The following is a 13,694-nucleotide window of genomic DNA, read 5'->3' on the forward strand; positions in this document are numbered from 1 at the left end:
TGGCTGCAAAGTCGGAACTCATGATCATTTTTAAGATGCGTTTGTCACATGTGTGTTGGCATCTCTTCATTAACTGTTAAGCCTTTCAGATCTTCAATTTCCAACTGGGGGTGGGGATGGGGATGTTCCTTTTTCTTGTGAATTTTCAAGATTCCTTAGACTGTCTTTAAAAACTTATTTTTTTGCTACTGCAAATATCTGTCCTCAGTCCTTTGTTGGAAAAAAAAAATCCTGATTTTTATGTGAGCTCCTTTGGGAAGGGGCATTTTTCTATTGCGATTTTTAATGAGTAATTTTAGTGGCTGCAGAATGTTAAACTTAACATATCTAAGTAACTATGTGGTAGTTCGGGCACGTCAATGATTTCTGCTCTGTTTCTTCAGAATCCTTCAGTCTTTGAAAATTTTTGCACCACATTTTCTATTGTTTTTTTCCATTATGGTTCCTAACTTAATTCTTAGAGATTACATCTTTCCCTTAAGGTCTAAGTGACTGAAGTATGTATGTGAATCATGGAGGATTCTTTCAGTGCCCTTGGCCTGTGAACTCATTGTCACCTCTCCTGTAAGGATCTTTCCCTGTGCAGGACACCAGCCATGGACCACCTTCCTGCCCACTGTCCAGTGCCTTTCAAATGTTTTAAACTATGACCACAGTAAAGAATTATAGGGAATGCTTGGGTGGCTCCGTTGGTTAAGCATCCAACTTCTGTTTAGGTCCTAAACTCAAGGTTCGTGAGTTCAAACCCAATTCCAGATGACTGCTTCAGATCCTCTATCTCCCTCTTTGCCTCTTCACAGCTCACACTCTCGCATGTGTGTTCTCTCTCTCAAAAATGGGTAAACATTAAAAAAATAAATTTTATGGGTATAAAATTTGTGGGATGAGAAATTTGGGGGATAGTAGGGATGCTTGCCCAACAATGTAAATGTACTTAATGCCACTGGATTACACACTTAAGAACAGTTAAAATGGCAAAGTTTATGCTTTATGTATATTATATTATGATCCAATACACAAATGAAAAAAATTTCATGATTTAATATATACTCTTTTCTTGTGCAATGCACTAACATTGTTTAATCCTTTTCTGTTTTATTTTTATTGATGAGATCCTGCACATGACTGTATGTGGTTTCATGAGGTGTCTATCAACCATGACCTGCAGTCTGCCACCTACGGCCTAGTCCTTGTTGTCAACCCCCCTCCCCCCACCCATAAGCTCAATTTCAGACAGCCATGGGGCTCTGTGGCTCTCTCCTGTTAACATCTGGACCACAGCTGCCTCCATCTGTGCTAGGAGCCACAACTCACTGTCCTCACCATCTACCTACCTGGTGGCTGTCCTCTTTCATGTGTTCACCTCCCTTTAGCACCTTCTTCACACCACGTACTTGTCCGGTGAACCCCAGTCCTAGGTAATGTGACTCTGCATGGCTGCAGAAATGTTTTCCCTTGGAGAGACAAGTTTTTAGGGCAGAGCAGTCCTCCTGGCTGACCTACACCTGCTCCACCTGTTGTGGCCATTCGGATTCTCACCTTCCTGAAAGGTGATCCTGTGCCTCCCTCTGCCTGGACTATCTCTGTGTCCTACTTTACTGAAGGTGTGAATGTCAGCAGGAGAGCCTTCCTCGATGCTCCCACACTAAATCTTTCTGCGTGGCCCACCACCATGCATACATTGCTCTGTTCTCTAAGACCCGGGTGTCACTGTGCATGCAGCCCACCCCCTGGCATGCATATCTGCTTCAGTCACAGTGCCCTCTTTAACCTGCCTCCTCAATCCCCGCTTTACTGGGCTGTCCCATCAGGATAGGAGACACAATGTCATCTCCATCTTTCGCCATCACCATGCTTCTCTTCAATTCTTCAGAGCAAGATTGCTCAGGAATAGCTGAGCCAGGCTCCTCCCACTCCTGGGCTCCCTCCACAATCACTGCACCTGTTTACTGCCAAAGCTCACATCTGGGCTCAACCACATCTCACTGGTGGTCAAGCAGCACTTCACACAGCCTGATGCCTCCCAGCCTGTGCCTCATCACAGACCCACAACCCCCAAATCTTAGGCATACAAGGCCATCTGCACACTCTAAAGCACCCTCAGAGCTCTAGGGGACACCTCAAAGCCAGTGTGCCCTAAGTTAAGCCACAGCCTGGGGCGCCTGGGTGGCTGTCAGTTGGGCATCTGACTCATGACTTTGGCTCAGGTCATGATCTTGTGGTTCATGGGATCAAGCTCTGTGTTGGGCTCTGTACTGACAGCACAGAGTCTGCTTGGGATTCTTGCTCTCCCTCTATCTCTGCCCCTCTCCCACTTGTGTGCTCTCTCACTCCCCAAATAAATATATTTTTCTAAATAAGTTAAGCCACAGCCCTCACCACCTCAGTAAAAGGCATAGCCAAACTTCCAACCCAGCCAAAACCTCAGAGCCCCCTCACCTTGGCTCTCCCCATCATGCCCGGCAGTGGCTTCTCGACAGGTCCCTCTCCTGCCACCAGTGCCTAGCACCCAGGCCCCTCTCATCTCTTGTCTTGAGAACTGCTATAGGTGAGTAGTAAGCTTTGTCTCCTTTACTCTTCATACATTGATTGAGAACAAGAGCCAGATCTGTCACTCCTCAAAAGCCTCCAGGAGCTTTCCGCTGCACTGACTAAAAGCCAGAGTCCTTCCAATGCCCCCCTGGGACCTGGCACATCCCTATTCCTCCTGATTTCCTACTTCTGTGCCTGCATTTGACCAACTATGCCGTTTGGAGGGACCAGTCTGCATAGGACCATCCCCACTTCTGACACCCAGCTGTAGGTTTGGTTGGGAGTCCCCTAGATGAACCTGATTTAAGGCTGACTGGAGGGATTCACAGCAAGCTGTTATACTCATGGTTACAGTTTATAGCAGAGAAGGGATGCAGGTTAAAACCAGCAGCAGGAAAGCACACAGGGACAAATCTAGGAAAGTGCCAAACTTGAGCTGCCGGCTGTCCTGTCCACAGAGCCACACACAACCCCCTCTCTGACAGTCAGGAATGACGGCACACGCACCTTGCTGCCAATAGAGAAGTTCATCAGAGTCAGGTGCTCAGAGCTTTTAATGGGGCTCCATTGCACAGGTGTAATTGATCGAGTGCCCTCCTAGTGATCTCAGTCTACAGCACCGTCCCCCACCCCCCTCCCCAATCACAATTTTGTTTTTTCTTGTGTGGTCAGTTCCACCTGAATATTATGTGGTGTGATGTCCCTACTTTAAATCACATTGTTAGGCTATCCAAAGGCCCCCCAGGCAAACATTAGAGCTTAGTAATTCCCTCCCCAAAGCAGAAGGCAAAGGACAGGCTCTTTGGGGGTGAGGTTAAATTCTTTCCTACCACCTCCCTTTGCTTAATCCTCTTCAGCACATCTTTGCTGCCCCTTCTAGGGGACTCTGTGCTTGTTGTCCTCTCCCTGGAAGGCCCCTATTTCTTTAGGATTCTGCTTGAATGTGTCCTCACCAGAGAAGCTGTCTCCTCCAGGGTCTGGGGACCAGGGGCTCTTGACCACCACTCCCTCTACCCTGCCACCGAGCTTTGATTTTCCTCCTTAACACCCCACCACCACCACAGTTTTCTTCTGTGTTTGGTTTATTGTCCATCTCCCCCCCACCAGGATGTGAGCCACCTGAGGGCAAGGATGTGATTTGTTCTCAGTTGTATCTGCAGGGCTTGGAACATTTGCTAAACGAGCCACTCCTGCAGGATGATTGAGGAGTAAATGAGCTCTAAGACGCCCAGGTCTTTCCTCCAGGTTGCCCAGTGCGCTGGAAACAGCACCAAGGAGAAGGGATGGCAGAATTCATGAGAACCTTGTGCACATAGCATGGTGCTTGGTGTTTAACGTGTTGTACAACAGCTGCCAGCAAGCCTGCCTGGTGATTATGGACTCCAACCCAACATAGGTGAATGGATCAGGCTACACACATCAAACGTGGTTTGGAATATGGAATCCATGACATTGCAGTTGTGTCAATGCCTGTGGGAGTCTCTCCAGAACTGTGTGTGAACAAAGTGTGGCATGTTAGCTGTCATGGGCTGGAGCGGGACCTGCACGGCTCTCACACACAGAGATGGCTGAGGATTAGGGCATGGCCAGCCTCCCTGGAGGATCTAGTGTGGCCAGTTATTACATGTTAAATTGTGTCCCTCCAAATGTGACTATATTTGGAGATAGTCTTTTTTTTTTTTTAATGTTTATTGATTTTTTTTTTTTTTTTTTTGAGAGAGAGACAGTGTGAGCTGGGGAGAGAATCAGAGAGAGAAGGAGACATAGAATTAGAAGCAAGCTCCAGGCTCTGAGCTGTCAGCACAGAGCCTGACATGGGACTTGAACTCTTTTTTTATTTTTTTTATTTTTTGGACAGAGACAGAGCGTGAATGGGGGAGGGGCAGAGAGAGAGGGAGACACAGAATCAGAAACAGGCTCCAGGCTCTGAGCCATCAGCCCAGAGCCCGACGCGGGGCTCGAACTCACGGACCGCGAGATCGTGACCTGGCTGAAGTCGGACGCTTAACCGACTGCGCCACCCAGGCGCCCCGGGACTTGAACTCTTGAACCAGGAGACCATGACCTGAGCTGAAGTCAGACTCCCAACCGACTGAGCCGCCCAGGTGCCCCTGGCGATATTCTTCAATAGGTGTTTAAGTCAAGATGAGGTTGTTAGGGAGTGCCTGGGTGGCTCAGTAGGTTAAGCATCCAACTCTTGATTTTGGCTCAGGTCATGATCTCATGGCCAGTTGTGATATCAAGCCCTGTGTCAGGCTCCATACTGAGCATGGAACCTGCTTAAGATTCTCTCTCTCCCTTTCCCTCCCCACCAAAAGAAATAAAATGAGGTTGTTAGGAGGGGCCCTAATCCAGTCTGACTGGTGTCCTTATAAGAGATTATTTCAGCTGAGGTCATGATCTCATGGTTTGCGGGATCGAGCCCCATGTTGGGTTCTGCACTGATAGAAAATGATTAGGACACGGACACACACAGGGAGAAAGTGACAGTCCATCTACACATCCAGGAGAGAGGCCTCAGGAGAATCCAAACCTGCTGACACCTTGACCCTGGACTTCCCAGCCTCCAGAACTCTGAGACAATAATCTCTGTTGTTTAAGCCACCCAGGCTGTGGTACTTTGTTATGACATCCCTAAGTGAGTGAATTTACTGTGTTTGGGGGGGTAGAAAGACACCTAAAGCAATTCTTCTGAAGGGTCTTTCAGCCTGCCTTTGGTCCCCAAATCCTGCCTAAAACCCTGGGTTGACCAGATGGAGAAGCTCACTTAGGTGTGAGTTCAAAGCAGGGTGGCAGGTTGCCATGCAGCAGGCAGGGAGCCTCACTCACCTCCCAACCCCAAGGCCCTCCTCGGCCAGGTGAGGGGATGAAGTCTCTCTGTAACCCCTTGGGTCTAAAATTCTTTGACTTTCTGTTGTCTTTCCTTTATGAGATTCAAGCCCATTAGGAAGTGTACATTTGCTGTTGGCATAGCAACCACAAGCCATTTTAGGTTCATTCCAAATTAAAAAATTCCCAGCTTCAAGACTGAGGAGAGAAAGATGTAAAAGCAGAGATGAAATTAAGTTACTGATGGAAGACGTTGCCATGGCATCATGCTGTCCTTGGAGTCTGCCACCTGCCACTGCAATTTCTCCATTCTTCGTGCAAATTAAGGAGTCCAAGAGAAGATAAAAAGCAGCCTCCCACATAAGGGAGAAAAATAAAGTATATGCTTTGATTAGAAGTAGTAACTAATGATGGGAATTTATATTTTAAGAGTAACTATACATCCAACATACAGGGTTTTTCAAAATGTAAACACATCACCTGGGAATTTGTTAAAATGTGTTTGCTGAAATGCAGTATGTCTGAGGTGGGTCCTGAGATTCTGCATTCTAATTTTTTAAAAGTTTATTTATTTTGAGAGAGAGAGAGAGAGAGAGGGGGAGAGAGGGAGGTAGAGCATGAGTGGGGAAGGACAGAGAGATTCCCAAGCAGGCTCTGCACCCACAGTGTGAGCCTGACATAGGGCTCAAACTCACAAACTGGGAGATCGTGACCTGCACCGAAATCAAGTCAGACACTTAAACACCCACCCAGGCACCCCTGCATTCTAATTTTTAACCTTGGTAATATATATTTAACATAAAGTTTACCCTCTTAAACCAGAGCATGTGGGTTTTTAACAGGATCCCAGTGATGGTGATGCAATTGGGTCCGTGACCCACATTTTGCACAGCAGCCTTTTTAGAGCCTTTCTTTGTACCAGGTGTCCTGAAATCAGCAAGCCACACAGTGTGCTTTCCAGGAACTTCTTGGCAAGTGGACAAGAGAAGGAGCAATGTCATTTCAGAGGAGTGGACAGAAAACTGATTCACAAATGTGGCTGGGATTTGCATGTTGGAGGATCAAAGCATTGGGGTGAGGGGTGGTAACGTGAAGACTCTAATTGCTGTATTGTCTTACAAGTTTGCCAGGCCATTCCCTAAAGTCGGGTGTGGAGGCAATTCTTTTTGGTATTTCAGATAGTGTTGGTACAAACACCTTTGTCCAGGTGGCTGCTCTCCCTCGGATTATTGTCTAGGGGGAAAAAACCCCACTAATGGAATTACTGAGTCAAAACACATCTGATTGGCTCCAGTCACATTTACTCGATTCCACTGTATTTATTTCCAGCACTAATAGCAATGCCAAAGGGCACATTTCCTTACAACTTCACAACGCTTGGCTTTTATAATTTTGCTTTCACTAAAAACAAATGAGCAGACAAACCAAACACACACACACACACACACACACACACACACACACACAAAAGGTAGGGTATGCACAAAATGGCACTTGATCTTTAATTTGGTAAGTTCTATTTTCATTTTTTTTTAAAGTTTATTTATTTATTTTGAGAGTGAGAGAGAGAATGAGCACAGGGGAAGGGCAGAGAGAGAGGGATAGAATCCCAAGCAGGCTCCATGCTGTCAGTGCCTAGCTGGATGTTGGGCTTTATCCCATGAACCATGAGATCATGACCTGAGCCAAAATCAAGAGGCAGATGCTTAACCAACTGAGCACTTAGGTGCCCCTAGTAATTTCTATTTTCTAATGGCACTGGATGCTTTTCTTCATATAAGTAGATAATATTCTTTGATTGACTATCAGTTGGGAATGAGGCAAGGTGTTTATACTTTCGTACTTTTATGCTTTTTTTTTTACGTTTTGGAAAATAGATTTTATTATTGGTCACCCATGGCAGATGTGCCCCAGGCTCCTGTGGTTACCCTCCACTGTTTACATTCATCTGTGTTAAAATCAGATGCAGAGATCTTTCTTAACAGTTTTCTCCAACCACACTTGCTGAGTGTCTGTCCTTCCAGAAACACTTGCTAGAAAGGCATTGGGCAGCAAGCATAAAAATAAGAATGGCCTTCGAGTTTAGCTTCAACATGTAGAGAACCTGCAATCATCACTCCTGCCCTCAAAACAAGAAAAAAGCTGAAATAATTGAAAAAATATATATATATATTTTGTTTGTTTGTTTGTTTTTGTTTTTGAAAGAGAGAGAGAACATGAGCCGGGGAGGAACAGGGAAAGGAAGACAGAGGATCTGAAGCAGGCTCTGCACTGACAACAGAGAACCTGATGGGGGGCTTGAACTCACAAACTGTGATATCATGACCTGAGCTGAAGTCAGATGCTTAACCAACTAAGCCACTCAAGTGCCCCTAAGGACTTTTCTTAGATCCATCAGTGAATTGAGGTCATGGGACAACACCCCATCCCAAAAACTGTAGAGACATTAAAGACAGAGTATCACAACTTATCAGTAGCAGAAGCACTGGAACCAGGAACTGGTAGGAACACCTCTGTGACCCCTTAAATGGTAATGTCAATGAAATGCTGGAGGCTGAGTGTGGGTGAGCTTGAGAATTAAAATCTCACCCTTAAGAGAACCATTCTAATGTGTGGGGGGGGGACATTTTTATGGGTTTTACCTCCAAGGAGTCCCACCAGGTTCTCACAGTGAATGAAGATCAGAGCAAAATTCTTTTGTGTATCACATAAGGGGAAGGGGAAATATAACCATCTGAAATATGCCCAGATTGTTCATTGTCCATCAAAAAAAGTCCAGCCAGCAAGGAAGACAACTTCCTCAGAGCCTCATCCAACACGGGGGAATGGATAACCCTAACCCCAGCCCCTTGTAGCCTTTGTCTTACCCTAACGGGGCAAAAATCCCAGAGAAGCAGCACTTGCAAGGATCATGGGCCAGGCCACAGGCCCACTAGGAGACAAACCTAATCATACGATCCTGGGACGCTTCCCCTCCCTCCATGCCTTCCTGCACCATTAACAGGGCTCCCGCATACTAGAGGATTACAGCTGAAAAAGCTACAAGGCTGATTCATCATGAATTGGTTTGTCATCCTTGTGCAGGGGCCATACTCATTTTCTCTGTATCGTTCTAATTTCCATATATGTGCGGCCCAAGTGAGCACCACTGCAAGGCTGGTTCTTTTTCTTTCCCTTTTCCTTTTCCTTTTCCTTTTCCTTTTCCTTTTCCTTTCCCTTTCCCTTTCCCTTTCCCTTTCCCTTTCCCTTTTCCTTTCCTTTCCTTTCCTTTCCTTTCCTTTCCTTTCCTTTCCTTTCCTTTCCTTTTTTTAAAGGCTGGTTCTTTTGAAGAAGGAGTCTTTAGGAAAACCCAAGGACAACAGGGGAAACATAAACAAGTACAGGAGAGGAAATTGCAGCCTCTGAGCCTCACTCCAACCCAGAAAAACATAAAAACCTCTCATTAAAATGTTGTCTATCTCAGTTCTATTACCCAATATATGTCTGACATTTAACAACAACAAAAAAATTGCATGCTAAAGGAAAGGCACCGTCTGAAGAGAAAAAGTAGGCATCAGAACCACGCTTGGCTACAGCAGAGATGTTGGCATTACTGGACAGGAAATTTAGAGATTTTATTTTTGGGGGCACCTGAGTGGAGTTGGTTGAGCATCTGACTTCAGCTCAGGTTGATCTTGTGGTTTACGGGTTCAAGCCCCGCATTGGGCTTTGTGCTGACAGCGCGGAGCCGGCTTTGGAGTCTCTGTCGCCCTCTCTCTCTGCCCTCACCTGCTCTTGAGTGCTCTAAAAAATGAATAAACATTATGGGGCACCTGTGTGGCTCAGTCAGTTAGGCATCCAACTTTGGCTCAGGTCATGATCCTGTTCATGATCTGGTTCATGAGTTCGAGCCCCGTGTTGGGCTCTGTGCTGACAGCTTTAAAAAAAAAAATTTTTTTTTTAAATGAGTAAACATTAAAAAAAATTTAAAGATTTTATTTTTTAAGTAATCTCTACATCCAACATCAGCTTGAACCCCAAGATTAAGAGTTGCATGCTCTTCCACCTGAGCCAGCCAGGCACCCCCCCCCCCCCCCCCCCCCCCCCCCCCCCGCCTTGGACAGGGAATTTAAAACAACTCTGGTTAATATACTAAGGGCTGTCATGGAAAAAGTGGGCCACATGTAAAATTAGATGGATAGTGTAAGCAGAGAGATGGAAACTCTAAGAAAACAACAAAAGGAAATGCTAGAAAAAAAAAATGAACAGAAATGGAGAATGGCTTTGGTGGGCACATAGGTGGAAAAAAAATCAGTAAGCTTGAAGATATGTCACTAGAAACTTTCCAAACTGAAATGCAAAGAGAAAAATAAAAATAAAAAAAGAAAAGTAACAGAATGTTCAAGAACCACAGGACAATTATAAAAGATGTCACATATACAAAATAGGAATTCCGGGAAGAAGACAGGAACAGAAGATTATACTTAAAGTGTAATGGCTGGGACTCACTGCCCATGTCCTGTGAGGTCAGTGGTGGCAGACATGTGGCTCAGAGGCCCAGGCACCCACAGCAGCAGCTCTGGGCTGGGTGAGCACCCTGTCACTGTTGGGGATGGGCCCAGTATAGCCAGCACCCCTTCATAGGCACCAGCCTCGGAGTGCTGCATCAGTGAGTGCGTCCTGGCACCAGGCGCTCTGGGCTTGGTGGCTGAACCACTGTAAACCCCAGATATGTTCCCAACTTCTGGTGGTATGGCCGATGTGCTCACAACTCATGGACACCTGAGCAGCATCCACCATGGCTATCCAGGAATGGGTGGCTGAACAGAATTGGAGCATGTAACCCAAACCCAGTGGGCATTCTGGGCCCCTTCTCTGCACAAGCACACTATGGATGCATCACAGGAATGGGACACAGAAAGGGACAGATATAGCCACAGAAGCTACAGGTGGAAGCCTGAGTTCCCTTAGCCAGAGGTAAGCCTGGCCATCTAGCCAGGCATCACAGCCCCTAAGCAACAGTGAGCTTTTGTCCTCAGCACAGAAATGAGTTCTCCATAAGTGACATAAGTCATTTACAAAGTAGTATTTGTGGCAAACTCATTTTTGCAATAACATAAGTGCTGGGAGGGGCGCTGTCTGGCTCAGTCAGTGGAGCATGCAATCCTTGATCTCCAGGTTGTGAGTTCAAACATGTTGGGTGTAGGGGTTACTTAAAAATAAAATCTTAAAAAAAAAAAAAAGTGCTAAGGAAAACAGAGTGGGGCCCTGGCTTCCCAGAAAGCCATGTGGGTGCACTGGTGTGTCTCCATCATGGAAAAACACAAAAACAAACAAACAAACAAACAAAACCAAACAACAAACTGAGAATATTCCAAAAATTTTTTTTAATTTTTTAAAGTATTTATTTATTTTTGAGACAGAGAGAGACACAGCATGAGCAGGGAAGGGGCAGAGAGAGAAGGAGACACAGAATGTGAAGCAGGCTCCAGGCTCTGAGCTGTCAGCACAGAGCCCGAGGCAGGGCTTGAACTCACGAACCGTGAGATCGTGACCTGAGCTGAAGTCGGACACTTAACTGACTGAGCCACCCAGGCGCCCCGAGAATATTCCAAAATTAATGACAGAAACCAAATCACAAATTCAGGAATCTTAGACACCACCAATCAGGATAAATATAAAAAACACTCCACCTAGGCATATGATATTCAAACTGCAGAAAACCAAAGACAAAGAGACGATCTTGAAAGAAGCTAGAGGAAAAAAACAAAAATATAAAAGCAGCTCACCTATAGAGAAATAAGGATGGAAACCACTTCATATTTCTTGTCTGAAATCATGCAAGCAAGGAGGGAGTAGAATATTTTAAAAGGCTTATGTAGATCTGGGATTCTGACCTATACAATTTTCCTTTTTTCTAAATAATTTTTTTATTTGAAAAAATTTTTAATGTTTATTTGTTTGAGAGAAAGAGAGAGAGAGAGAGAGAGAGAGAGAGAACATGAGTATGCAAGTGGGGGAGGGGAAGAATGAGAGAGAGACACAGAATCCAAAGCAGGCTCCAGGCTCCAAGCTCTCAGCACAGAGGCTGATGTGGGGCTCGAACTCATGAGCTATGAGATCATGCTGTGAGATCATGCCCTGAGATGAAGTCGGATGTTAATCAACTGAGCCACCCAGGCGCCCCTGAAGAATTTCTTTTAACATTTCTTGCAAAGCAGGTCTCCTGGCAACAAATTCCTTCCATTTAAAAATTTTCATTTTTAAAAAATATTTTTAAAAATTTATTTATTTTAAGAAAGAGAAAGAGAGAGGGAGAGAACGATGTGGGGCTTTGAACTCATAAACTCTGAGATCGTAACCTGAGCCAAAGTGGATGCTTAACTGAGCCACTCAGCCGCCCCAATTTTTTTTAAGTAACCTCTATATCCAACGTGGGGCTCAAACTCATGACCCTGAGATCAAAAGTAGCATGCTCTACTGGTAGCCACTCTGATGCCCTGAATTCCTTTAGCTTTTGCCTAAGAAAGTATTTCTCTATTTTTGAAGGATACTTTCACTAGATACAAAATTCTAGATTGGTGTTTTTTTTCTCTTTCAATATGTTTAATAGGAATAGTGTGAGGAGACACCCTTGCCTTGTGCTTGGGGACACATGTAGCTTCTCATCATTAACAATGTTACCTATAGGTTTTGTTGTTCTTGTTGATCATTTAATTGAAGTATAGTTGACACATACCTACAGGTTTTTTGTAGATATTCTTTGTCAAGTTGGGAAATGTCCCCTTTATTCCTACTTTGCTGAGTCTTTATGTTGAAAGGTGTTGGATTTTGTTAAATGTTTCTTCTGCATCTATTGATATGATCATGTGATTTTTCTTTTTTAGCTTGTTGATATGATGGATTACATTAATTGATTTCCTAATGTTGAACTAGCCTTGCATGCCTGAAATACATCCCACCTGGTCATGAGTATGCAATTCTTTTTTTAAAAGATTTATTAAGATTTTTCTTCATGTTTATTTTGAGGGAGGGAGGGAGAGAGAGAGAGAGAGAGAGAGAGAGAGAGAAAGAGACAGAGAGAGAGAATGAATGAGTGGGGAAGGGGCAGAGAAAGAGGGAGGGAATCCCAAGCAGGCCCCATGCTGTCAGCGCAGAGCCCTGCATAGGGCTCCAACCCATGAACCGTGACATCATGACCGGAGCCGAAACCAAGAGTTGGATGCTTACCCGATTGAACCGCTCAGCTGCTCTTTTTATTTTTATTTTTATTTTTTTTATTTTAGAGACAGACAGAGCATGAACAGGGGTAAGGGGCAAAAGGAGGGAGAGAGGGAGGGGCACTTAGGTGGCTCAGTTGGTTAAGCATCTGACTTTGGCTCAGGTCATGATCTCAGATTGTGAGTTCGAGCCCTGCCTCGGGCTCTGTGCTGACAGCTCAGAGCCTGGGGCCTGCTTCAGATTCTGTGTCTCACTCTCTCTCTGCCCCTCCCCTGCTCATGCTCTGTCTCTGTCTCAAAAAAAAAAAAAAAAAAAAAAAAAAAAAAGGAGAGAGAGAGAGAGAGAGAGAGAGAGAGAGAGAGAGAGAGAGAGAGGGAATCACAAGCAGGCTCCACACTTACCATGGAGCCTGACATGGGGCTTGATCCCATGACCCTGGGATCATGGCCTGAGCCAAAGTCAAGACTCAGACGTTCAACTGACTGAGCCACCCAGGTGCCTTATTTTATTTTTATAATTTTTTTAATGTTTATTTTTGAAAGAGAGAGAGAGACAGAGTGTGAGCAGGGGAGGGCAGAGGGGGAGACATAGAACCCGAAGCAGGCCCAAGGCTCCAAGCTGTCAGCAGAGCCCAACGTGGAGCTTGAACCCACAAACCATGAGATCGTGATCTAGAGCCGAAGTCTGACACTTACCGATTGAGCCACCCAGGCACTCCTTAAAGATTTTAAGTCATCTCTATACCCAACGTGGGACTTGAACTCACAACCCTGAGGTCAAGAGTTGCATTCTCCACCAAGCCAGCTAGGCGACCCTATAATATTGTAGGATTTGATCTAATATTTTGTTGACCATTTCTGCATCTATGGCCATGAAAGATATTGGTTTGTAGTTTCTTCTTTTGCAGTATCTTTATCTGATTTTGGTACATTAGGATAATGCTGGCCTCAATAGAACCAGGTGCATTCCCTCTATTTTCTGAGGAGACTGTAATAGAGAATTCCTATCATTTCTTCCTTAAAATATGTGTCTGGTGCAATCATACACCACTGGGTAGGTACTATCCAAATGAGTTGCAACTTATGTTCACACAAAACCCTGCACATGACATTTTATAGCAACTTTATTCATAG

The 13,694-nt window shown here is 45.0% G+C and overlaps 1 non-coding gene across 1 annotated transcript; it reads right to left on the reverse strand.

The window, feature by feature from the left end:
* Positions 1 to 8,400: 8,400 nt before the first annotated feature.
* LOC111557436 lies at positions 8,401 to 8,507 on the reverse strand. Its single transcript, XR_002737473.1, has one exon. It is a non-coding gene; the product is annotated as a U6 spliceosomal RNA (small nuclear RNA).
* Between the last annotated feature and the right edge of the window lie 5,187 nt (positions 8,508 to 13,694).

The sequence above is a fragment of the Felis catus genome, chromosome D3 (assembly GCF_018350175.1).
Source record: "Felis catus isolate Fca126 chromosome D3, F.catus_Fca126_mat1.0, whole genome shotgun sequence".
Taxonomy (NCBI): domain Eukaryota; kingdom Metazoa; phylum Chordata; class Mammalia; order Carnivora; family Felidae; genus Felis; species Felis catus.